Source organism: Chelonia mydas, chromosome 10, assembly GCF_015237465.2.
Source record: "Chelonia mydas isolate rCheMyd1 chromosome 10, rCheMyd1.pri.v2, whole genome shotgun sequence".
Classification (NCBI taxonomy): Eukaryota; Metazoa; Chordata; order Testudines; family Cheloniidae; genus Chelonia; species Chelonia mydas.
Window position 1 is genome coordinate 47,649,595 of NC_051250.2, and position 24,908 is coordinate 47,674,502.

At 47.8% G+C, this 24,908-nt stretch overlaps 1 protein-coding gene across 2 annotated transcripts in view; it reads left to right on the forward strand.

The window, feature by feature from the left end:
- The window catches only part of LINGO1 (leucine rich repeat and Ig domain containing 1), a 450,166-nt gene that overhangs the window by 31,311 nt on the left and 393,947 nt on the right, over positions 1-24,908 (forward strand). For both annotated transcript variants that reach the window (XM_043523933.1, XM_037911365.2), the window contains exon 2: positions 20,259-20,458. The gene's annotated coding sequence lies outside the window, so the exon portion shown is untranslated. The remainder of the gene's footprint in view (positions 1-20,258; positions 20,459-24,908) is intronic.

The following is a 24,908-nucleotide window of genomic DNA, read 5'->3' on the forward strand; positions in this document are numbered from 1 at the left end:
AATGCTACTCCACCACCTTTGCCTTTATTTCTGTCTTTTCTAAACAGCACATACCCTTCAATACCTGTACTCCAGTCATGACTACTATTCCACCATGTTTCTGTTATCCCTATAATATCTGGTTTCACTTCCTGCACCAGTAGCTCTAGTTCCTCCATTTTGTTACCTAGGCTCCTCGCATTAGTGTACAAACATCTTAATTTTTGCTGTTTGGCTTCACTCGCATTCTTTACCTGATTAGGCACAGACATTCTCCGACCAGTATCACCTATTAGACTGGTATCTACACTACCCTTCCTCCTTATGTCCATTCTCCTACCCATGGCTGTATCCTTTCTAGCTAAACGGTACAAGCTTAAAGTTCCAAACCTACCTGTCTTTCTGGCTAATTTGATTAGGGTAGAATGCAACCCCAGCACCTTTGCTTTGCAATTTAGCCATCTGATCAATGTGTTAAAATGTTCTTTCTGTTCGCGGGACGTGTAGGGTTTTCAAAAGCATTAATGATAGAAAATAAATTGGAATCTGAGAGAAATAATCTTTAGGCATTCTCTGTGGGCCTTTCCTTTCCTCGCTCTTCTCAGCCATATTGAAGGCTGCAGCTGGCCTGGAATACAAATGAGAATGAACCCTGCATCCCTCTTAATCTACAGTGATGCCTTCCTCTTGCCGGATAACTCTCACCAAAGGAAAAGCTCTTTTAGATGAGACAGCTGCAATAACTGGGAGTAATAAAACATAAAAAATGTGTTTGGGATGGAGTCGGAGTATACGAGAGGCAGGAAAGACAGCAAGGCACAGAGAGCACAAGGCTTCCTGATTGATTTATTCCAGGGATTCTTAATCTGGGGGGCATGGACAGGTATTATGGGTCATGACCACCCTGCCCTCCCCATATTGCTAAATATGGGGGGTGGGGTGTCCTGGTATGGAAAAGGCTGAGAACCACTGACAAGTCCCATTAAGTGTTGCGTATTGTGGGTCCATCCTCCATCTGGGGTGATAGAGGCATTGGCTCTGCATGGGTTCTCTCTGCAGCCAACATCAGCAGTGTAGAAGCGCAGGTCATAAAACACCAACTCCGCTGGGCTGGCCGCTGTATACGTATGCCTGACACTTGCCTCCCGAAGCAAGTACTCTTCTCTCAGTTAAGTCAGGGAAGAAGGGCTTGTGGAGGGCAGCAGAAGCGCTTCAAAGACATACTGGAAGTACACCTTAAAAAGGGAGGCCTCAGCCCAACAAACTGGGAGGACTTGGCAAGGAACAGAACCCAGTGGCGCCACACCATATACCAAGCCACAGCCCACTTTGAGGAGAACAGACATGCTCATGAGACAGAGAAGTGACAAAGGAGGGAAGAAAGGACATAACAGTCCAGCCAACAACTGTGTCTCTTCCAAGATCACACCTGTCACTTCTGTGGGAAAATCTGCAGGGCATGAATTGGGCTTCTCAGCCACTTAAAAACTCCTGGGTAACTGAGGCACAGAGAAATTAAGGGCCAGATTTTTAAAGTTAAGGGCTTGGTGCCTAAAGTTCATTGATTTCAATGGGAGTTAGGTTCCAACATACTTTTAAAAATCACACTAGGTGTTGGATTACTTCTGAAAATCTGGCCCTCAGTGACTTGCCTAAGGTTAGGGAGTCTGTGGGAGAGGAGGGGATTGAACCTAGGCCTGTTGTCTCCTAGGCCAAGACCTTAACCACTGGACCATTCTTTCTCTTGTAGGGTTGCTGCTCATGGCTCTACTTTTGTCTCCCATTGCTGACCTACTAGTACTGTTCATTCTATGCCATGGTGAAAGAGGAACTCACTGTCCATGGCCATTGAGTCTTCCCTTGTGCAGTCTTAAGGATTACTCCCTCGGCCAGGATTTTCCAAAGTGATTTATGACTTTGGGCACTTTAATTTCTCTCCCCTACCCCCAACCCTCCCAATTTGAGACACCTTACAGGGTGTGATTTTCACAAGGGGCTGGGCCTCAACCCTCTGAAAATTAGGTCCCTTTAAGATGTCCCTAGTTGGGCTCCCCAAATCATGAGTGACTTTTTGGAAGATCTTGGCCCCTCTTTCGGGAGTCCCTCCATTGACTGCAGTAGCCTTTGGATCAGGCTGAGTGGGAAGAGAATTTGGCTGTCAGGTCTGTTCAGTCCTGACTTGCTCATCTTTGTCAGTGATTTGCAACTTGCCTTGACAGGAGACCCCACCTTCTCTCGGGGAGAGAGGGATATTCATTCAGAGATATGCCTCTTATCTCTTTGTTTTCCCCTTTGTGTTTACAAGAAGGTGGTAGAAGCAGAGCTGGTTGTGTTTTGTTCTGTTTATACCACATGTGTCCCCTGATAACAGCTCCTGGCCTCTGATACACCAATCCCCTTTGTTAATGGCAGTGCTATCAGATGGAACCAGAAACTGATCCACAAAGACTTGAATGCTCTCGGAGAAATGGGGAGCTGTGCCTTGAAGAGAGTGTGCTGGGATATCATGGGCTCCCTTTGCTGTCATCTGAGTAGGAAGAAGATCCTCAGTTTAAAATGTAGATATTCTGGAAACAGGGGTTGTCAGGCTATACGATTTGTGAAGGGGACCAAACAGTTCATCTGATAGCGGGTAAGAAAGATGCCTCTGAAAAAGCCAGCCAATCAGAAAGGCCAAGGACAGTCTTGCAAACTCAGTGTGGGTTTGTAAAGGGCCAGATTCAGCTGTTGGTTTCACCCACCTCAGTCCAGAGTAACTGTTGATGCCAGTGGCCTAAACATGAGCAGATTCTGGCCCCGAGAAGCATTTGCATGAAGAACAACAGAAAACATACAGAGTTGCATTAAAGGGAAATTGTGAAGTGAAATCTCGTCGAAGGCCATGTGCATGCATGTGTTTGTAACGTTTCTTAACTGAATTATTAATAACACTGCAGGTTATTCAAATGGGAACAATTTAAAAAACCAAACTAGTGTCTCATCACTGCGGCTGTGTTGTTTACATTTTGCATTTCCCAGGCTGGCACGGGGAAGCCATGCTGGTCATTTTCACTTCCTTCTTAGTCAGGCTAACTTTCAGGATCTCACACACTGTTCTAGCCACAGCCCTTAAAATAACTATATGGTCACCTTATTTTAAAACCTGGGCTGAAAGCAGAACTGAGGTCAGACGAGCAGCTTTGGCGAGATCAAAGTTTTTGCTGTTGGGAGGCTGTGCGGTCTAGTGGATAGAGCACTGGATTGGGAATTGGGTTCTGTTCCCAGCTCTGTCCCTTTCCCCCCATGCCTCTCTTTCCACTCCCAACCTGGGTCTGTCTTATCTATTTAGACTGCAAGCGGGACTCTCTCTCACTATGTGTTTGCACAGCATCTAGCCCAATCGGGCCCTGATCTCAGCTGCAGGTACTGTCATCATAATGCTATGTAGCCTTTTCGTCCTCAAAGCACTTCACGCACTGGTCTTCGCATCTCTCCAGGGAATAGCTGGGTATTCTCTCCATTTTTCAGAGGCGGGCAGTGAGGTGAAACGACTTTCCCAAGGTCACAGAGGGTGTAGGTGTCAGCATTAGAACGTCCGTGGTTCTCAGTCCCATACTTGGCCTGGTAGACCTCTCCGTGCTAGAGACTGTGAAAGGCTACTGAGTGTGATTTAGGATCTTAGCTGCATTGCCTTCTCAGGCCTCTCCCCTGGCTCCTATCCACATGGACTTGGCTGGGGATAGTGAGCAGGACAGAAAACAGGGCTTGAAAAATCTGATTGTTTTCTCTTCCCCTATTCTGGAAATGGAGCACGTAGCTGTGAGAGGTTCTGGAATCTGCCGAGAGCCATACCTCATGGAGGCCTCAGACAAGAGCCTGTTAAGGCACTGTTTCATACCCGAGTCTGGCCCCTGCGTTCCTTTTGGATACAGACTTGCCTCATAATGAAATCTCTTTTTATTTATGTTGTTTTCCAAGCATCGGTTTAATGTCTGGAAAATCCTGTTGCTGTGGAGCCTAGAGTACTTAAAAGAAATCCCGTTAAAGGAATGGGCCTCTATAGAGACCCTATGTATAACAGGCACCAAATGAAATTCAGCCGTACACAGACGTATAGAGTGCACCAGAGCACTTGGAATGGCTTTGTTTCTGTATTCCACTGCTGCGTGGACTGGACAGACAACAAGGATGCCGCAGACACTGCAGATGTGTTTTGATGTACTTACCTATTCTATTCAGGGTCTTAGGCCACACCCTTCACCATGGTATCTGAGCACCTTCCAGAAATGCATTAAGCAATATAAATGGCAGAGCTGGTCAAGAAATTATTTTTCCTCCTGGGAAAAATTTAGACTAAAATAAAAAAAAATTAATATTTTGGTTTTCAGTGGTTTGAGAAAAACCTGAAAATATTTGACAAACATGGACCTTTTTTTGCAGAATTTCTTTTTAGTCTAAAAAGACATTTTCCATAAACAAAACATTTTGATGGAAAATTTTTGAGAAGCACTACTGATTCGAACTTTTCAGATTTGCTTGCCTCTTTCCTTCTTTCTCTTGCTTAGGGGAAAGAAACGCATGTGGATTTTCTCCTGTTATTATCACTGTAATGCATATTTTTGTTTGCGAAGGCAGGTTAGATGCGTGAACCTTGCACTTGCAGTGGCAAGGGGGTGAACTTAGTGATGGTTGGTTGTGAGATCATGCTGATAACTGGAATTTGTTAAGTTTTTGTGAGTTTTACACATAGACTTTAGATGAAGAATGGAACCTGATGTCTGTTCTGGCCCTGTGCGTGCTTATATGTACATATACCCGGATTTACTGTGAGGATTCAAAATGAACCTAAGCTTTGAACTTCCCCCCAACTCCTATATGGGCTTCTGGTTCTGTAATTCTCTAGTCAGAATACTGAAAATAAAACGACTACCCATCCTGTACTGGGCTTGGTTCAAAAGCCATCAAAGTTAGCGGAAAGACTCCCATTGACGTGATGGGATTTAGATCAGGCTTGTGTGAGAAAACCAGGATTTGCCTTGATGCAATGTTGAGCGTTATATGGCAGCAGGGAGAATGCCTGGAAATCCCACTGTGTCAAAGCAGATTTTCCAGGCAGGATGGATGAAAACCTGCAGTTCACAGACCTGACGTGTACCTGGGGGGCAGAGGGAGATGCTAAGTACATAACAGAGGTGTATTGAAACGTCCCTTCGCCCTCTCGATCTGGGGCCCAATTCTGCAAGGTGCCGAATAATGCTGAGCATGTTCAACTCCCAGTGATGTCAGTGAGAGCTGAGGGTGCCCCTCATCAACAAGAGGCACTCAGCACCGCTCAGGGTCAGCCCCCCAGGGTATCCACAGCCTAATCACCTGGCTCTAACGTACCTTAGCAATTGTCTGCGACCGAACGAGTAATTTAACAGCGTGGTTTATAAACACTAAATGCCACACACTTTTTATATAGTATTTTGAGATCCCTTTGAATGAAGCTATGATCTTGTTTTCATATCAAATGTACCTAACGAAGAGGGAAGGGGCTGAATAATAGAAGGATCATGCCAGACAGAATGGTTTGCTGGTTATTTGTTTCCAGTGGGAAGTCAGCAGCTCTTTACAAAGAGTTATGCACAGTAGTTTCTATCAGTACTATTAAACAGTGGCACAAGCTGCCAAGAAGTCAACATCGTGGGATATACTGAAGGCTAGACTTGACAATTATCCATCAGGGATGCTTTAGGCACAGTGAAATTTCAGCTGCTGTGATCCAAGGAGGGAATGGATTTAATGACCCAGTAGGATGTTCCGTCTACCCTAAATTATTCCACAAATACACTTCAGGCCATCCTCACGTAAGGGAGTCCAGGCTGGGGAGGAAGCAGGCTTGGTAGCAGACTCTCTCTGGCTGATGCAAGAAACAGTGAGAGGCTCTGGAAGGAACAGTGTCTCAGCCCTGTCTCTGCAGAGGAGTGCCGGAGCTTTGCATGATGGGTTTTATTTTAGTTCTTAAGTCTCAATCTGTTGAAAGATTTGATTGGAAAATTTAAACACCTCTACCTGGCTGGTTATGTTTTTTAGTTCCCAGAAGGATTGTGTCATGGGGTGACTGTCCACTTGAAGGGGAGTCTGGGCCCAGTCTACTCACAAGATGCTTCTTTGAGAACAAACCCATCTTGGCCCACCTGTAAGCAAATAGCTGCCAACTAGCCACCTGGGCAGTTAACTGACTAACAAGCACCTGGGCCTGAAAAGGCTTCCCAAGCTCAATTGGATGGGAGTGCTCCCAGAGAGCAGGTGCTCCCAAGGAGAGCTCCTGGCCGGAGACACAGCTGTTGCCTGCTGTGCTCTCCCAACCCAGGGAGATGAGGTCTAAGGTAAAAAAGGGGCTAGCTGGGGAGGAGCTGGTTGGAGGCCACAGTTGCTGTGAATTAACGAGCACAGCCCAACAGGGAGGGCGGGGGCCTCCTGTGCTACGGAGGCAGGAAATCCCCCACGGTCGGCCCCCAGAAGATGGGCTGGGAACCGCTGGACCTTTTGGTGGAAAGCTGATTAAACAAAATAAGTTAGACCACAGGGGAAGGGGAATATTGTTTAGGCTCTGGGTATGAGTGCTTATTTCTAAACCCCAAAATGGGGAGCTGAGTGAGCCTGCAGGGTCTGGCTGTGCCACAAAGGAGTGCTCTGGGGTGGCACCCTGCTACAGACTGATTGAAAAAAAAATTTCCTCAAAAAATTGGGTTTGTGGTAAAAAGACAAAGTGTCTTCTGAATTTTCCAGAAAACTGAAAATATTCAACTGACATGTTTTGTCCCAAAACTTTCAGCTTTCCAACGAAATGTCAAAAATCTTCTGGTTAAAATTTCCTTGTGATTTTTATTTGGTTTTTTTTTCATTTCATTTTCTGCAGAAGCCCCCCACTCTTCTTGCCTCCTCTAGTTTTCTGACCAGCTCCAGCGCCTATTCTCCTTTGCCTTGCAGCTCTTTACATCGATGCAAAATAAGCATCAAATGGTGCACCCACTTGACATAGAACCATTTTACACACTTTGCGCCAGTGGAAATGACTCCACAAAGTTATGGGGTAATGAAGAACCAGGCCCTTTAAATATGGGAGAGAAACTTGCTTTCTCATTACCCCAAAGAGCTGATGGGTTCCTCAGATGCAATCAGCTGGAGTGTGGCTTTTAGACCAAGCCCTGTGCTATGGGTGGTGTGGAGCAGTGGTTCTCAACCAGGGGTACATGTACCTGTGGGGGTATGCAGAGGGCTTCCAGGGGGTACATCAACTAATCTAGATATTTGCCTAGTTTTACAACAGACTACATAAAAAGCACTAGTGAAGTCAGTAGAAACTAAAATTTCATACGACGTTTATACTGCTCTATATATGATACACTGAAATGTAAGGTTTCAGAGTAGCAGCCGTGTTAGTCTATATTCGCAAAAAGAAAAGGAGTACCTGTGGCACCTTAGAGACTAACCAATTTATTTGAGCATAAGCTTTCGTGAGCTACAGCTCACTTCATCGGATGCACCCAATGAAGTGAGCTGTAGCTCACGAAAGCTTATGCTCAAATAAATTGGTTAGTCTCTAAGGTGCCACAAGTACTCCTTTTTCTTTTTACTGAAATGTAAGTAAAATATGTATATTCCAACTGATTTATTTTATAATGATATGGTAAAAATGAGAAAGTAAGCAATATTTCAGTACTGTGGCACTTTTTTGTATTTTTATGTCTGATTTGGTAAGCAAATTGTTTTTAAATGAGGTGAAACTTATGGGTACACAAGACAAATCAGACTCCTGAAAGGGGCACAGTAGTCTGGAAAGGTTGAGAGTCACTGGTGTGGAGTTACAGCAACTTCTGGAAGAACAATGTTTCTGGGAGCACAGCTGCTCGACAGCACTGCTCAGGAATTTTTTGATGAAACTTTTTTGTTGAAACGGAAACATTTCACAGGAATGGGTCAGTTTTGACATTTCTTGACTTGAAACATTTTTCGGTGGGAGTGGGGGAGGGAAGGGTTAGAAATTGTTGAAAGATCCCAAAAATATTGGGTTTTTCGTTTGAACTGATTTTTTGTGTTTAAAAATGTAACCTAATTATAGTACACGTTTTTCATTTTAAAAATGGTCCAAATCAAAACAAAACACTTTGAATGACCTGAACTGCAATTTCTTTTGGATTTTTGGTTTGTGGAAAATTTTCAAAATTTTGACTTCTTGTCCTGATTTGGGATGAGAAAAATTTCCAAAATCTCAAATTTTCATGGGATGGGAAAACCATTTCCCACCCAGCTGTACTACTGGAAAGGGTGTAACCCCCTGCCACCAAAGAAGACAGACGACTTGTGAAAGGGAAGTGTAGGGATAGTTAAATATATGCCGTTTTACAATCCGATATACGTTTGCTTTTTATAGAAGGTGTTATAAATAAAGTAAGGACCATTTTTCTGCCAGCTGCCCCTCAACCCAGTCAGAGTTAATGGCTGATTTCTTATAGGAGTCTCAGCAGCACTGGATTCGGAGGGGTTTGGAAAAGGAAAGGGTAATTGCTTGACTGAGCCATCATGGGACCGTTATCCAGGCATGGAGGAAAACATGGAGGTGTTTGAATGGGGAGTTGACAAATGGACAGATGAGGCTGGCCTGAGGATGTGGTGGAATGAAACTGAAGAGGATGAGGAGGGATGGGCAGAGTTGTGAACGGTCTGGAAGGTACGAACAAGAAGCTGGAGTTTGATTTTTTTAAGGGGTTAGAGCTAGAGACTCCATTAAATCTACTTGGGGCTTCACTATTGCCAATCTGTTTTAAGAACATAAGAACGGCCATAGTGGGTAAGACCAATGGTCCATTTAGCCCAGTGTCCTCTCTACCGACAGTGGCCAATGCCAGGTGCTTCAGAGGGAATGAACAAAACAGGAAAACATCAAGTGATCCATTCCCTGTCATCCACACCCAGCTTCTGGTAGACAGAGGTTTAGAGACACCCAGAGCTTAGGGTTGCATCCCTGACCATCTTGGCTAATAGCCATTGATGGACCTATCCTCCATGAACTGATCTAATTCTTTTTTTTAACTCTGTTATAATTTTGGCCTTCACAACGTCCCCAGCAACAGCATTTTGCACTCCTTTTGCATTGATGTAAATGGCGATAAGGTCATTTTAGAGGAAAGATGCTCAGGTATTCTAGTGATGGGCAGCAGCACAAACCCCACAGACAGAGGCTGTGAAAGAGGGGAAGCCGTTTAAGTGATTCAAAAGGGGGTGATGGAGTCAGAGCATGAGCAGGGAAGATGACTATAAACCTCTTACTGCCAACTGGCAAGGGGCACAGAGGGGGTTGCATAGGAGTCACAGAGATCTCTGGAGTCTGGTATGTATATTCTAGTTCACCAAAGAGTGTTATGTGAGGTCTCAGATAAAAGCTGGTGTCACACTGGTCATGGATATCATTGTAAAATGCACGCATGGATGATGTGTATGGAGTGATGCGTGCAAACAGAAAATTGGGTTCCTAAGGTCCGTGTCTAGGGACTGGTGACCAGCAAAGGTGAAAAACAGGTTTTCTGTCAGATGAGAAATGTTTATCTAGCTGGCTGTTTACATGTCAATTCAGTATTGTCGAGTTCACAATGGTCTCCTCTCACCGGTCTGAGCAGAATGCTAATGAAGGATTGTGAAAACTTCAGAGAGAGAAAAGTAACAGGGAAAAATGAAGCAGTAGGGGTGTGTGGGGAACCCTATCTTGAGGCGCATGCCAGGGTTTGCTGTGGTATATTTAACTAAAAAGACACCCTGGCCTCCTTCACTGAGGCTGTCTGTTTACTTCAAGTTTGCTTCATGAAAAAGGGATCTGTCTTGATCCAGGTTTGGTTGAAAATGCTAGAGAAAACTCTGGGCAAGATGAGCTTCTTTAGACACGAGGTTAACCTGTTAAGTTTAGTCTCTAGAAAGCGTGTTATGATTTTCTTTCACTTGTATCCATTTGTTACCAATTCTCTCACTCACTATTACTTAAATCTCTGTTCTTTGTTAATACATTTATCCTTGTTTTCACTATAAATATAGAGAAGTGCGGTGGTGTTGAGCAAAGTCATGGCCCCGAGCTGAATCTTGCAAGCTAGTGTGCACTGTTCCTTTGGGAACAGCAGTCTGGGTAATTGTGTCCATCTCCAGTGGAGCAGAGGCTGGACTCTACAGGGAAATCTTGGAGGGCTCAGGGATTGGTGTGCGTACAGGCTAGCAATGGACAGAGTGTTGCCAGAGGCTGGTGGAGTCAGGCAGCTGATCCATAGCAGGCACAGACCTAGCTTCTTCATGCTAAAGACAGATGGTGGGGAGATGCCTCCGGGGAGTGTCCCGGGAGGTGATGGAGTCGGAGCCTGAGCAGAGAAGATGACCATAGCAGCTGTGTTTTGAGCAGACTGTAGAAGGGACAGATGGATGGCAGGTGGCAGAGGCCAGACAGGAGAAGGAGGAATCTGTAATGACCAAGACAGGTAACTATGAGGACCGGGACTGAGAGTTTCAGGCTGTCTGGACAGAAGGAAACCTATGAATCCTAGGAAGGGGATGGAGGAAGAAATGGCAGGATTTGGACACAGCCTGGATGCGCAGGGCAAGGAACTGAAGGTGGCTTCTAGGAAGATGGGGACACTGTCAGCCATGATAGAGCCTGGGGGAGAGGAGCAGGTGTTGGCGAAAAGTTCCCTTTTGGCCATGTACTGACAAGCTAAGCAGCGTCATTTGAATGGTGAGCCTCTCTTGCAGAACAGCCAGCCCTGGCCTATACACCGCTCATGATGCTGTCATTAAATGGGATGGGGGGGAACAAAGAGGTGAAGTTTGTCAGATAAATTACTCGTGGTGAATTGCTCGTTCAGCTCTAATTGGAGTCTTGATGTCTGAAGCTTCTACCTCTTTGTTTGGATCGCTTGCTTTTCTGGGGAGTGTGGGCCCTTTTTTTGCCCAGACAGGGTCCTCAGCATCCTGGCTGAGTGCTTTGGAAAGCCAGGCCTCAACAGAGGAAGCAGGATTTGCCATTTTATCACCTTCCACTAATCCCACTATTCTGATATTCTTCCTACTCAGCCGGCTTTCTACGGTCCTGAGGTGGAATTTTAATTTTTTATTTTCTAGTGTTGGAGAAGTAGCTATAATAAGTCCTTTATCCGACCTGGTTATTTTTATGGGGTATTTCATCATCATGCCTCAGCTTGTCAGCTCTGTCAAAGCCTGGAAACTCTGGTCTCTGCCCAAGCATAGACTTGAACGTCCTCGTGTTTAGTGACATAGTCACTCTGGCTAACCTTTTCTCCTCTTAATCTTTGCAGGAAGGCCTGCAAAAGTCCCACTGAAGGGGAGCAAACAGAATTTGGTATGTGTTTGTGACATTCGCCAGAAGGTGGACTGAAAACTATCGCTGTTAGAATTTCTGGCCTTATTCTTTAGTAGACAAGATTGGGGCCCTGTTGTGCTGGGCTCTGTCCATATATCTCTGTGTACACACACACACACACACACACACACACACAGTCTCTCTGACCCCAAAGAGCTTATAACTGAAATAGACAAAGGAAGCATTGCTATCTCCATTTTACAGAGATTAAGGGACTTGCCCAAGTCACACAGGGTGTGTATGGTTGAACCCAGGTCTCTTAAGATTCACTCTTGTGCCTTAGCCACAATGCCAGGCTTCCTCTGACTTAAACCTCACCGACTGAGGACACAGGCCACAATAGGCAAGGTGCTTGTCTAGTGCTCCAAACATCAAGTAAAACACCGTAAACTCCCTGTGGCCAGAGGCTCAAATGCCAGCAGAGCTGACGCGAATTTTCATCCTTCTGCGGTAGGTGAAGGTAATATCATAGGGCCGGACTGTCTTTAGGAGGTGACTTCATATTAGCACTGTGAAGACATCGAGGACCATATGATCATTTCCATAAGAGCGGGACTTGGGTCCCAGGGTCCCTGTCCCCGATTTCCCCGTCTTCCGCTCCCCCCTCAAGGTGGCTGTATTTCAGTGGTTCTGCTTGTGCTCTTTGGCCTGAAAGGTGTTACAGAAACAATGGGCCAAATCCTCAGCTGGTGTAACACAGCCCAAAGCCTGTAGTTTATTCTTAAGTATTCAACTATTCACTGGAAACTGCCCTAAAACATAGCTCTAATAAGGTGAGTTTGGGATTTGCTGGCTGGTAAATTTCTATCCAAAAACTCTTTGAGGGAGGGGAAAAAGTGTTGGCAAAGATCTTCCTGGCTGTTTTTTTCACCAGCTCTTGTTGGTGGATTTCTTTAGCTCTGCACTGTCCTCCAGGACTTGGCTTGATTAGCCTGTCCTCCAGGGAGTACTGGGTGAGGATGTGAGATTTGCTTTCCCCACGTGAGGGGGAAGAGCAGGGAAGGCTTTAGAAAGGGGCAAAACCACCCAATCCACTCCGCAAACCTCCAGGGCAGCAGACAGGCGAAGGAAAGGAGAGAGCGAGAGGCAGCAGCTTACAAAATTAATATAAATGGTCTAATTCCTGTGTCAGAGGAGCAGAGAGCTTCTGGTTTTATTGCATCTGGAGGAGGGTTGGGGGTCTGGGCCAGGCTGATCAGATCCATTAATATAACCCCAGCCTCACAACTGTTGCAAAGACAGACCAAATCGAGCAAACCCCCTCTTGTCCAAAGGCGCTCCTTTATGCTCAAGGGAGAAAGAAGTGATCAAAGAGGTTTGCCTGATCCTGAGACTGGATTGCAATAATCAGAATCCCCAGAGCCTTTAGAGCTGGGAAGAGGAAGAAGGCTACTTAGAAACTAACATGAGACAGTGAGAAACTAGAGAGACGGTAAAGGAACCTGTTGCAGAGTTGTCATAGCTGCAGCTGGGAGACCAGCCTTTGGAATCCCATGTACTGGGGCGGCAGTGTCAGGGCTGGTATAGTTTTCAAACGGATTAACCCTAGGTCCCAGCATTAGCACAGCCGTGTCAGGGCACGCCCAGGGTAGATTTCAGGGAGCTGAGTCCTTGATCTCATGCAGCCCCCAGGAGGAGGCTGAATGTGTGGCTTTCTAGGAGATTAGCCCTCAATCCTTCAGTGTCTATGACTTGGACGGTGGCTTCAGAGAGCGGAACGGCTGGCTTTCCGCGTGCGTGGGGATTAGCTGTTGAGTAACAAAGGAAATCAGCAACGGAGGGTTTGCTGTTGTGTTCTGAAGGTCGCTGCCTGCTCTGCATGCTGGGTATTTGCTGTCTGGCTATTTTGTTGCCTAAGGTGGACTCCCCCGTGGACGGGGAAGGTTCTCCAGGGTGGATAAGCATTGGAGTCGCCGCGGCTCTTTATGTGGGAGTCAGGCAGAAATAATTAGGGAGGTGAAAAGGCAGCAGCCATTGTCATGGGTGAGGGGCCCAAGATACTGCAGGATGCTGTTAATTGCTCCTAGAGAGCCGGAGTCAGGTGTTTAAATAAATATTGAGGCCTGCCAGCTGGGGGAATGAATTCAGGCTGAGCTCGCTGCTGCCTGACGAAATGTGCTGCAAAGAGTCTGGCAGCGTCCGGACAATGCATCCAGCAGGAGAGATGGATAATTTTGCTTTTGCTGGAGGCAATTATGCTTTAAATCTCTCCCTGGGGTGGCAGCTGCTTTGGCTTAAAGATCATATGACCAAACAACCTAGGCCTTTCCGCTCAGCCAGAGGGATCTGTTGTTTATAGTGACCTAGGTTCCAGCTGGAGGCTGGGCTCCTTTGTCCTTTAGCTGGCACATTGAGGGCAGCGGCAGTACAAGCTTCCCCCCCACACCACCACACACACACTCAGGGTGAGAGGGGCTTTTAGTCTGCATGGTTCAGTCTCTGACCAGGCAGCCAGTCGCTCTTATGTGGAACTGTGCCATAGGACACACCAGTTGATCACCCAGCTGCTGGGAGGTAGTGACCACTGGCAATCGATCCACAGCATAGGTGAGGGTAGCTTTAATTTGTATCCAGGTGGCCCTGGCTCTTATAGGAACAGCCAACGACCCCTGTCATGCTATCCTGCCAGTCCTGGAATGCCCCTGTCCTGGGGGCTCTTGCGGGAGAGCAGGGTAGGCGCAGTGGCTCCCTGCACTAGGGGAATTCCCCTGGCAAGGGGGGCGTCTAGTGGCATTGTTACGCCTTGGTGCCCGCAAAGGGGCTGTATAGCAATAAAGAATTAATCCCAGAGGCTCATGATTGCCTAGGCCTGAGCCATCCAGACAGCTTTGCTCTGCTGCAGCGAATAATTCTCTGCAGCGTGGGTGTAATAATGTGAACCCCGTCCACATGAGCCCCTTATTCCCCCGCAGAGGACAGTGACTTGGCTCAGAGTACTGCAACTTCTGCCTAGTGGAGAACTAGCTTTTTCAGGACCATTTGTTCTATTTAACAGCTTGATTTTGGAGTTGAGTTGATGTGTGTAGAGTTGACGCTGGCTCACCGACTCTTGTATGGCTTTTATTGGAGTGCATGCACACCCCGGGCTTATTGCAATTGGCGCTTGTAAAAACAATGGAAGCAATAATTAATTAGCTTTAACAGCAGGCTAGGTACAGGCAGGGATGGAGATAAGGAGTTGTGTTTAGAGGACAAGCTAAGGGAATTGAATTGGGTGTAATTTACGTGCCATGGCCCAGAGGAGCTGGGAAATCTTGTGGCCCCTCCATAAACTTACACAGTGCACTTTTCCTGAGCTGCTTTTCCTTTCCGTGTTCTCTTCCAGCCTCTCAGTGTGTCCATGATGCCACCTAAGGCTGTCAGATCCAGGGGCCAAGTGCAGAACTGGTGTGTGTAGCAGAGGGGATGTAGGTTATGTGTTGGTCAGTGGTTATGAGACTTAGGGTATGTCTTCACTAGCAACATTAAAGCGCTGCTGCATCAGCTCTTTAACATGGCTGTGTAGTCGCGGCACCAGCGACTACAGGGGTAAAAAAACTACCCCCACAAGGGGAATAGCTACCAGTGCTGGTTCACTGTCTATACTGGCACTTTTCAGCGCTAAAACTTGCAGCAGTCGGGGGGTGTTTTTTCACACCCCTGAGCGAGAAAGTTGCAGTGCTGTAAAGTGCCAGTGTAGACAAGCTCTTAGAATCACCTCTGCATATGGCCCAAATATCTTGTCCTGGATTGTTTACAGTCTAAATAAGGCCCGTATTGTAAGGACGTGTTCTACAACAAAAGATACAAAGAGAGATTCTCTGTCTACAGCCTCATTACATTCCAGGCTCCCCTGGTTCTTTGGTTTTAAAGAGTATTTGATGAAATCCATATCTGTTTCCTACTTGAAATCATCATTCTCTTCTCCCTGTGACATCATAATTGTTTTCATAGCAACCAGTTATAAGGTGACAAAGGGAAGATTGTATCTTTGGGTGGGGTTGAGGAGGCGGAGAGAGACTGCAGAAGCCAATAACTGGTTAAACACAGGTGCTGATTACATGCAGTTATCAATATCCTAAACTAGATCTTCTCTTCCTCCCTTTGCCCTGTCTGCATTGAGGAAGTGCCCTTCGATTATCTAGTGAAATTAACAGTCAGGCATTAAAACAGCTTAGAAACAGATCCAGAGCACCTCGTGTCCCAGTAATTCAAGAGTTAACTACTCAGCCCTCACTCAAGTCAGCTGGATTCTCTTCTTCTTGGAACATAATCCTCCTGGCTGCATGTCCACGTTCTTGTATGGAATGGATTCTTATTCTTTGCTCTTCATTTGCTGCTCTGTGCAAGGACCACGATCAGCAAATATAATTGCAGTGACTGGATCACAGGTCTAGAGATTTGGGAGAATCCTTTGCAAATATTTGCAAGTCTCTGCACTGAACCTTGTGAATATGTTGTGAAACCTAAAGGCTGAACGTAATTGGCAATTTGAGCTAGGATACCAGACCCGGGACATACATTGCAAGAGGTTGTGCACACCTGCTACAAAATACCTACATAAATAGACTTCACTTACACAGGCTTGGATCAATCTCCCCCCTCCCCTGCCCACAAAGCATGCAACCTGGTGGTTATGTTAAACTATGATACACTTGACTGACTCTATTCTTGGATCATATCCTTACCATTAAAAGGTGACCACAGATCTATTACATGAACCTGCAGCTAAACAGTTTTGAGGTGGTCTTATGTGCTAGGACAAAAGTGACTAAAGGAGGAGTTTGCATACTTCACTGTGGGCTACAAAACAGTCAAGCTGCCTTTTCTGTGAGAAGCTGTGGTTGTCTCCCAAAAGGGGTAAGTAACTCTCAAGGGCTGGAGGGTCAGCTGGTCCCACCTTTAGAATACAAAGGGCAGCCTTCCCAGCCTGGATCTCCTTTTACACCAGAAGGGAGGAGCTGGAGGGAGATTGTGAGATCTATGGTGTTCTTTAGTAGCTCTTTTTAAACTCCCCTGGAAGTTTAGTCGTGAGTAGGCAACAGAAGACTGGTTTGTTCCTCTCGGCAGAATTCCTCTCATTGGCAGAGAGAGGCTCTATTCTACATAGCTGGGCTGCAGGTCCCCAAAGTCCTCTGCTCTCATTTCTGTGTGTGTGAGAGACATATACACACACACGGTGCGCCTCTTCAAAGCTCCTCCCTGGATGGGAGCTTCATCAGCTTCCAGCCAGACCAGTCTGGATGACTTGGCCTAACCAAGGGACAGTGGACAAATGCTGCAGCTGGAGGCAGCACATAACTGGAAAAGCTTTACCCTCGACAACACACCCTCTCATGCGGGTTCTGCATCTTCCTGAATAGAAGGATGGAGATGGCCAGCTGCTTGAGTTTGCCCCTACTTAGGAACCTGCAGCTGATTGGCTCTGTCCTTCCCTTGCTTTTACAAGACTGATGGTTGCAGGCTGCTATCTTCTGGATCTCCTGGCCCTCAGTCCTTGGCGTGTTAGCTAAAGGTCCACAAGCAAGCAACCCCCTATGATAACTATATTACTTTGGAACTGAGATTTTTCCCCTTCTCAATATCTTCCCAGCCCTGACTGTCTCTGCAGCCAGTTCAGATGGCTTCAAAGAAATTAGGGCATATTATTGGGTGGACATTACCCTTCCCAGGCAGGCAATAACCCTCTGACTCTTCTTTTAATTATGATCCCTCTGTTTTGCTTTGTTGCCCTAATAATTTTACACTTTGTCTCTATTAAACCATGTTCTTCATTTGCAAATCGGGTCACTCGAGGTCTGAGGCCATCTGAATTTGTTAGGTTGGGCCTTGTTATTTGTTGAACTTCTAGTGCTGAGCTTTACTGGTGGGATGCAAGATCTCCGGTGTTATAAATGAGCAAGGGCCCCATACTGACCCCTTGGTAACTGAGCTAGAGACGTCCATTTTCATCTCCTTGCTGCTTGTTGGGGTTAGCCAGCTCCTGGCTAATGCACTGTCTTAGGCACGGCTCTTTAGCTCCTAGGCTGCTAATCTTTATATCTATTTAACGCTGCCTGCATCGATAATTTTTTTTAAATGAAGTGAATACTGTTTTGTGATGATGAAAGGCACTGGGATGACAGCATGATAATCTTCTAACTGTACCACCAAGGCAGGGGCAGTTTAATGTTCCTCAAACCATCTTGCCCTGGTTCTGTTGGGAGATGAGGGCGCTGTTTAGTATTCATGTCCACTTGGGTCTTGTCCACACAGTGGGGTAGGGTGCTCTACTGGATGTGATTTATAGAGCACACTAATATTTTGCACATTAATTGGTCTGTGTAGACCCTGCTGGTGTGCTTTAATGTAGTGCTGTTTCAAACAGCATTATGTTAAAACACACTAGAGAACCTTTAGTGTTACCCATGTTAGCGAGCTTAAGAAATAATCCTCTCCCACCCAGGGGCCGCAGGTTTGTATAAATTTTGGTGGTGCCCAGAATGGGTCCAAGCCCCCCCCACAACTGCCTAAGGCTCTGGGAGGAAGTTTGGGTGTGGGCTCTGGGATGGAGTTTGGGTGCTGGGTGCAGGCTCTGGGCTGGGACAGGGGGTTGGGGTGCAAGAGGGGATGTGGGACGGGGTTTGGGTGTAGGCTCTGTGCTGGGACAGAGGGTTGGGGTGTGGGAGGGGATGCGGGGCATGGGGCTGGGCTGGGCATGAGGAGTTTGGGGTGCAGCAGGCAGGCTGCCCCAGGGCTAGGGCTGGGGGCCAGAGGGGAGGACTCCCCGCAGCCCTCTCCTCTCCGGCAGCAGCAAGCTCCAGTGGAGAGGGTCCCCGGTCCCATCCCCTCCCCGGTTCCACTGGCAAGACACTCACCAAAGCCCCCCCAGGCTGCTGCTCAGGAGGTCCAGCCGGGATAAGCCCCCACCTCGGAGATGCCTGCTGGGGTAGGGGGGCTGTCATGCGCCACCTCCCCTCCTCCCTCCACAGGCGAAGCAGCTGCCTCAGCCTCCCCGTGGCGTAGCTCCCTTGTAGCCAGCAGTGGCCAGTGAGGGAGTGCAGCGCAGAGCGGCAGGGGGCAATGGCCCGCTACCCGGGGCAGCGGCCCGCTACCCAGGGCAGGCAAGGACACTTGGGGAAGGTGCACGGGCGTGGCAGGCGGGGTCGGGAGGCGCTCAGGAGGAGGTGTGCAGGGGTGGCAGGTGGGGCCGGGGGAGAGACCCGGCCCAGAACGTTGTTGGAGCCAGGCCCCGGGCCCTGAATTTGCTGGAGCCCGGGCACCAAGGGCCTATAAAACTCGCTGCCCCTGCTCCCACCCACACCCAGGAAAGCGCATTACCCCATGGCCTAGACAAGCTCTTGGTCTTGGCCTCTTTCTTGGTGCGTCTGGCAAGGGCTCTGTTTGTGATGATTTCTCTGAGTCCCTGGTGGGGGAGGAGATGGAACTTGGTTTTAATGAATCTAAAGAGGATTCAGTATTGCTAGCTCCAAGCATTCAAAAATCATGAATTGAACCCCTCCAAAATTATAAGATTGGCTTAAAAATCATGAAAAAAATCTGGGTTCTTTTTCTTTTGGTTTCTGAGCCTTTAGGGTGCACTTGGTTCATGTTCTCAGGCTTATCTGCTCCACCATGAGGGCTAGAAGCTTGTATTTTTAAATGAAAGATGAGATTTTCTTGTAGTCACATGATTCACAGATCTTGGGCTTTAAGAAAAACAAATACAATGAAAGGGGTCAACACTGAGGATTCCTTCTTGAGGGAACTGGATGTGGGCAGACCCAGTGGTCCTCTCTGGCTCTGCAGCTGCCAGACCACCTAAACAAAACTTGGGGTGCCTAATGTGACCAGCCTCATTCTCTGTAAACCATGACATGGATGAAACAGTTATGGAAGGAGCTCCCGGCTACACTGCACAAGGAACTGGGCTGTGCCCTCCAGTGTATTGCAGATAGGCCATCAAACAGCCATTGTGCAATGTCATTATGTTCCCTGCCTGTCAGACCCTATCAATAGTATCTCTGAAGAAGGAGGTAGTTAATCTCCCTACCCAGGAGCTGGACTGTGTTTGTTTTATATGCCTGGACCATTAAACCTGAAGAGGTACCCCAGGCTACCTTTCCTAGAGCATGGCTGTCAGTGTTAATGGGTTATAACGTTAGTGTCCCTCACAAATCCATCCTGGCTGCTCCCAGAGCCAGTTCTAGGGGTGGGTGAGCAGGACAGTTGCCCTGGGTGCCAACTTCCTGGGTGTGGTGTACTGCTGAGCCACTTGGAGATATAGATAGATATATATAGTTGTTCTGCTCTGATTGGCTGACTATTTTGGAGGCTTTTCCCCCCCCTCAGCCATTAAACAACAATGTCTACAGAGAATCTAGCTCAGGTTAAGTGACAGTCTCATCCTGTTGGAGTCTCCATCTTGAATCTCCTCACAGCCCTGCCCCTTCCCAGGCAGACTTTGTATACTGGGAGGTGAAGTACACAAAAACTGGGCTCCTAACTTAACAGGCCGGTTTGTATGTGGGTGCTGGGCGGACTTCTGTGCATGTACAAGCATTGGTATGTGAATGTGTGTTTGTAGTGCATCTACACAGGGTGCTGGCTGTCCTGTGCCAGGAAGGGGGTGATCACCCAGGGCACCAATAATACTAGGGACAGCTAAATGCTGTATATCGGCCTGTGGCAGCTTGCAGGCGTGGAGGAGCTGAGATGCCTGACTGTTTGCCTAAGGAAGCAGTCATGCTGGAGCTGGCCGGGGTGTGTGTGTGTGTGTGAGAGAGAGAGTGTGTGTGGTGGTTTTGACCTTCCTCTGCCTTAATTGAACTGGGGAGACGATCACATTTGTCCAGCATGAGTGACGAGGAAGGCCCCATGACCATTAGGCCACATTGCTCAGATTGTGCTGCTAAATTTTGTGTTTCCTTTCTCACTTCAGCCTGCTGTGCCTGAGGGCCATGAGCTGTTCTCAACATCTGGAGACCCAAAGGAGCAGCCCCTCATCCTTGGGATCTCAGCACTTGTAGAGGACTCTGCTGTGCCAAGAAGAGCCTTGCTGAAAGGAGCCCACCACCAGGAAAAGGCCAAAGGCTGCAGCCTCCTGTAGCCCCACCCAGGGTCTCTTGGGGCTCTCTGAAGGTAAGACCCATATTCATTCTCTTTTCTTGGCAAACAGGCCTCCCTGTTGTTCCCCAGCTGAGGGCCATTTGCTTCTTGGTTCCCTTGTGTCATGTCACATCCCTCGCCTCATCCAAGCGGGAGTTTGATTCCTTGCACTTCGGTGACAGATGGTGGCAAGGTTTGGCATGCGCGTCTGCTGCTCTGTGATGTGTTGGCCTGTGGCTGCGCCGTCCAGGACTTGCAGGGGATTGTAGAGGGGAGTAGGACGTGTGTCGATGGGTGAAATCTTCTGCAAGCAATGCAGGAATTCTCTCTCTGCTTTGCTTTTCAAAGGGGTAGAATCAGAGCAGAAAGGCCCTCATTTTAACCCACCTTCTCTGTCTGCAAAGTCCAAGCCAGTGCTTATATTTGTGTGTCTTTTAGAGTATCCTTTGGTGGTCATAAAATGATGCAAAATCATGGTGAGTGGGCAGAGAACAGCCTGACTCTGAGCAAGCCCGCAGTAACTGACCAGTGTAGTAAGCCCAACCCTCATGTACAGCCCTGCAGTAACAAACCAGAATATTCAGGTAAGCTCCTGTCAGCAACCTGAGGAGGATGGTTTTCTATTCTGGGAGCACCGAGAGGCCCAGCCCAGATTGGCGCATCTCTGTGCAGGTGCTGTACATACACCTAGTAAGAGAGAGCCACTGCCTTCTAGACAAGACAGACTAAAGGTGGGTGGGGAAATGGGCACAGGGAAAAGTGAAGTGCTCAAGTCTGAAGTTTGTTAATATAGCGCCGTCGCCATGGGCCATTGCACGTAATACAGTAAATAAATAAAAGGTGAAAACAACACAACTTCCAAGAACAGATACAAATTAAAACCACAGGATTAGCCCTTCCCTAAAATTAGTGACACCTTTCAAATCCGCATGGGAAGGTGAAGTAACTTGCCCGTGATCACCCAACGGAGGAGTGGCAAAGGCAGGAATGCAACGCAGGTCTTCCAAGTCCTGCGCTAGTGCCCTGTCTGCTAGCCTACACTGCCTCCCAATAAGAAATGGGGTTGAACAGCCTTATGGTGATGAACTAGTGCACTCAGTCCAGCCCCCATGAACAACTTGACAATACAGGTCCCTTGCCCTGGCTTCCTGCAGGTGGCCATGCTGGTACAGAAAGGGTTAACAATAAGCGCAGCTGGGTTAGGACAGAATGAAGCATAGGCCACTTGGATTCAAATGTTCCTGAATCCCTCTTTGTGCATGGAGTGGTGCCTCCACCACAGCAATCTCCCTCCTCATTAGACCCTAATGAGGCTGGGCTGGGGCTGTGGGAGCTGAATTGTTGTGATTGGTTCAGCTCCACTGATGTGCTTTCGATATAATTTTCTGCATTTTGTCTCAATAAAGCCCTTAAGAGTTCCCAGAATGGGCCCAGCCTTCTCTCCCCCAGAAGAGGCCTGGAGGGCATAGATAGAGGCTTTCAGCTGGAGGCGGGCTGGGGGTGCAGTGCGGCTGGAATAGTTGGAAAGCATTACCCTGACATTGTCTGGAGATTAGCGGTGTTCTTCTCCTAGCAAAGGGACACATGCCCCATCATTAAAGCACAGGGTGCTCCCATGTGCTTCTTCTCTCTCTAACCATTTTTCTTCTCTCTCACATGCTTCCAATCCCTCCCGTCTGCCCTCCGCACTGAGTAGATTTTAGAGGGGGTGAATGGATGCACTTTTAGGGTGCTAATGCCTTGTCTTCATGAGGGAAAAAGGTGTTCTTAACTCGAGGCAAAATCTGGGCAGTTAACACTACTTAGCAGGTTGAGTTAAAGACTGTTTTCTTGCCATAGAGGATTGTTAGCCTATAGGGCAACCTAGTCTTCTAACTTGGTAACTTGTGTGCAAACTGCCATCTTCACTAGGATTTTACCTAGAGTTAAGAGCACCCCCCCCTTTTTTTTCTCCCTAGTGCCCATCCGTTGCAGTTCAGCCAGGGTGCCCAGTGCATTTATAGCCCAGCCCGCCTGCTTGCTCTGAGGGATGGCGGAGCAGAGGCACCCAGGCAACCCCTGGACAGGCCAGTAGTTACTGTATGCTGCTGAGCTGCCTTGGTTTGATGCGGGCCATGTGTGCTCACGCAGGGTGCACTGCAGGGGGGGGCCTGAAGGGGAGCTTCTCTGGTCTGGTGTTGTGGGGAGCCTGAAGCTGCTGCCTTCTAACTGAGGGTGTGATTCTCCACGGCTGAGCACCTTGTGTCATCGCTTGCAACAGTACAAAGCAGCAGAGAGTCCCCCAGACAGGCTGCGCAGAAGCTGTGCCCAGGAGGAAGTGATGACACCAGCTGCAAGGCAGTGGACAAACAGGCCCCAAGAGGCTGACTGGGAGGAAAGATTTCAAAAGCGGTGTATGTGTGCGTATATGTCCCGTGGGTGGTTAGGAACACAGAGATTACTAGACAGGATCACACCCTCGGTCCATCTTGTCCAGAGTTCTGTCTCCAGCAGTGGTCAGCACCATATGTTTCAGCAGGGTTTTGTGCACCTTCCTCTGTTGACAGATGTGGGATGGTCTACCCCCAGGAAGGTCTCGCCTCGTAGTTAGGGACTGGATTAAGCTGTGAAGCGGGATGTATTATATTCCTTCCAAAAACTCTGGTCGCATTAACAGTCCTAAATCTGGATAGTCTCATTATCCATTTCCATGTCCAGTCCCCCTCTGAGGGATTATTAATGTCCATGCACATCCTACAGAGAGAGTATCTGAATACATCTGTGTGTGTGGAAGCTGCAAAAAATCACCTCTGGTTTCCATGTTAAGGCAAATAATGACTGACTGATTTACAGCTCCAGATCTGCCATGCACAGAGAGGGGATTTGGGAAAAGTGCTTCATGAGCTTGTGCAGTGGGACAGTGGGGGCCGTGGAATAAACACGGGATAAAATCCCTGCAAAGTAGACAGCTTATCCCTTGGTGCTAGCCAATACATACATGCTACACATAGTATTACTGGAAATGTTGGGAAGTGAAATTAACTGAATGTAGTACTATACTCTCCCCACAATTCTGTTCACCCAGGTCCGATATCCCATGACCCCTCAGATTAGCTGAAGTAAACTTCGTCTTAAATAGATAGGAAAACTACCAGGATCAGGACATATGGGTGTTTTACCATAGCAACAGGGAGGGAGGTTCTCCTGCAGGCTGGTACTGGAATGTCCTAAAGGAGAAGGACAAGACATAGGATTGTTCTACCCTGGTCAAAGCTAGGAGGTGCCTTTGTGCCCCTTAGTCTGTGGAATGCATGTGTTCAGAGCAAAGAGATAAGGGGTGCACCACGGATCCAGGAAAACGAGGGAGAAAGCTCACGGGTTAAATCTAGTTTTAGATGAGGCACATGGTACCTTTTTACATGTAAACAGGATGGGTGTAAGAAGGATCGTCTTAGGAGGCAGTGCAGGATAAGGATTATTATTTATTGTATGGATTGCAGTGCTGGCTAGGCTCCACCTGAGGGCACTGTGGTAGGTGTTGTACCAGCACAATGAGAGACAGTCCTTGCCTCAGAATAGACACGATGGAAAGCAGAGGCAGGGAGAGATGGAATGACTTGCCCAAGGTCACTCAATAGGTCAGAGGCAGAGCCACCCAGGTGTGTGAGTTTTGGGAAGGAAGAGATCTCGGCTTTGCCACTGCTAGATTGTCCCAGTAAGAACACCATCAGCTGTTCTGGCCTGGGCTGGTACAGGAGGAAGGACTCTCAGTTCCTCCAGCCCCAGCCCCTCCTGGCTGTCAGGTGGACGGTGAGGGCAGTTCAGTGCAAAGTCTGGGAGCTTGCCTCGTCTCTGAATGTGCCCAAAACCCCTGGTTGGGAGTGGGGAAATCAGGGCTCCGCCAGGCCTGACCTGTCTGAGGGGGATTGGCAGCTGGGTGAGTGGGGGTGATCAGACTGCCCACCTGAGGCTGGCGTTTCCCAGGATCATCTGTCTGCAGACTGCAGGGGATCACAGCTTCTCCAGGTCTGGCCTTCCCCAGCAGTCCACTTCTACCTCTTCCCCTTTTCCTTGTTTTGAGAGTGTTTTTTTTAAGAATTATTTGACTCTTCTGCATTGCACCTTCCAGCCAAATGGCTTTTAAATTAAACCCTCTGCTAACTCATTAAGCCCCTGTCCAGGTCACTTCCTGTGTGTGTGATTTATAGACCTGCTTTTAACATTTATTAACTGCTAAATCACTGTGGCTGGTCAATTGGAATCCTTCCCATTAGCTGCCTTGAGTGGTAGCTGGATGCCGCCTTCTTCTCAAGTCTGGGGAAGGCTGAGGTGGGTCCTTCCTTGGTAGGTATCTCTCCAGCTGCACTCAGTCAGTCGCATGTTGCTCAAAAATGGACTGAAAATGGGGGAAGGTGGAAAGCGGGTGGGGGGAGTGGAAGAGAAGAGGGGAAGGCTTCAGATAAAAGATGGAGAATGGAAAAATGAAAAGATTTAATGAGGGAAG